The sequence below is a fragment of the Rhagoletis pomonella genome, unplaced genomic scaffold (assembly GCF_013731165.1).
Source record: "Rhagoletis pomonella isolate Grant_MI unplaced genomic scaffold, Rhpom_1.0 Rhpom_scaffold_00003, whole genome shotgun sequence".
Classification (NCBI taxonomy): Eukaryota; Metazoa; Arthropoda; class Insecta; order Diptera; family Tephritidae; genus Rhagoletis; species Rhagoletis pomonella.
Genome location: NW_023458557.1, coordinates 60,075,670 through 60,077,421, shown reverse-complemented (window position 1 = coordinate 60,077,421; position 1,752 = coordinate 60,075,670). Strand labels below are relative to the sequence as shown.

General features: G+C 37.1%; 1 pseudogene; it reads left to right on the top strand.

Moving 5' to 3' along the window:
• The first annotated feature begins 791 nt into the window (after positions 1-791).
• On the top strand, positions 792-1,665 carry LOC118736328 (annotated as a pseudogene).
• Positions 1,666-1,752: the final 87 nt, after the last annotated feature.

Genomic DNA, 1,752 nt, shown 5'->3' with positions numbered 1-1,752 from the left:
TTATCCTTTTCTTTATTTATATACGTAGCCACCTTTACCTTCATTCTTGTATTGGTCTTTTTCTAAGTGTTATTCTTTAACCTTTTGTTAGCTAATTTTTGTTAAATTTATAGATACCATATGCATACACATACGAAGCACTTGTTTCAGTCCCAACCATTTCCGTTGCACTATTTCCGTTGCATCATTTGCGTTGCATATACACAAGAAGTACTTGTTTCAGCCCCAATCATTTCCATTGCACCATTTCCGTTGCACCATTTCCGTTGCATCACTTCCGTTGCATCATTTCCGTCCCAACTAGATCCGTGTGCAATTTCCTCTGAATTTGCCAATTTACTCCCAACCAACCAACCGCCGCTAAAGAAGTTTCACTTCAAAAATTTTAGTTAAGGTTAAGTTCGAAAGCAAGAGATTTTCCGGCAAGTAATTTTGTACATTATGAGTTAAACGACGGACTAAGTTAGAAAAGCTCTCCAAGGGTCTTAAAAAACTAGAAGAACCGTCGAATTTCGACAGTGGCTGGCACTCCAGTAAACCATAAGTATTTTGCTATTCCAGTAGAGAATAAATTTATTTTAATTCCTATGTTACATAACTTTTATAATTTTACTTAGAAATAAATTGAATTCAGTTATATTATTGATGGAGAGGAGGAGCCGGATATCAGCCAAACAAATGGTAAGAAGAATCAGTATTCATTATATTAGTGACACTCTCCTAATTGAAACGTTCTTATTGTAGCTGGAGTATCTCGCCGTTTCGACGTGTTCCAGCCTTTCCTCTACCGTATGGCCACCCAACCTGCCGTGGATAATGGCTCAGGTATATTAAATTAGCAACATACATATGTTGATTGTATTTTTAATTATTACTTAAATTTTATGAAATTCAACAGCGCTACAACACATTTTGGCTGCCCTTGGAAGGGTGGAGACTCGACAAGAGGAAATCCTAAAAAGGCTTTCCGCCGTAGAAAGCGCTCTTGCCGAGAAGGTAGGTTTTTTTAAATTTAATGAATGTTTTAACTTTATTTTATTTTCAGATGCCCGAGCGTTGTGAGGTGCAAGCGCAGGGTCAACTGCTGCGAGAATGTAAGGTGCTCTCTGCGAAAACCCACCGCAGTGTAAGCCGACTGTGACTTGGTAAGTGAAGAGCAAACTTTACTGCAAAGTTTGCTTCCAATGTCATCGGAGGAAACACTGTATAAGGTGGAGGAGCACCTTAAAGACAAGGCACACGCTGACGCTATGGTAAGTTACAGTTCTGATCAAGAACGAGCATAGTTTTTTTCTTTAATCAAATATGTATATATTTATATGTATAAACTCTAATACGTTTAAAGGCGGGCATCATCATTCAGCTGAAAACTTCTAGAGGTACAGTGTAGAAAGTGCTGCAGTCGTTGTTCAGTGGCGAGTTGGTGTGGCTGTACAACGTCGATGGAAAGGCTGGGAAAAAAGACACTCATAAAATTAAAAACTGTCGAGCTGGTTCTCGGTAAGTATTAAGATATTTAAACAATAGTACACTACTAATTTTTTAATACTAACAGCCGCATTCGCAAGTACGCACTCGGACAAAATTTTAGCTCTCAAGCACTATGTAGTTTTAAGTAATAATAGATTTAAGAGAGTTAAAAAGAAATGCCAAAATAGTAATTAGTAATTAGTTTTTTTCTTATTTTCTCCATAGTGTGCTTCCTTATTATACATCACCCACTTATTGACAAGTTTTGATCAATAATATGTT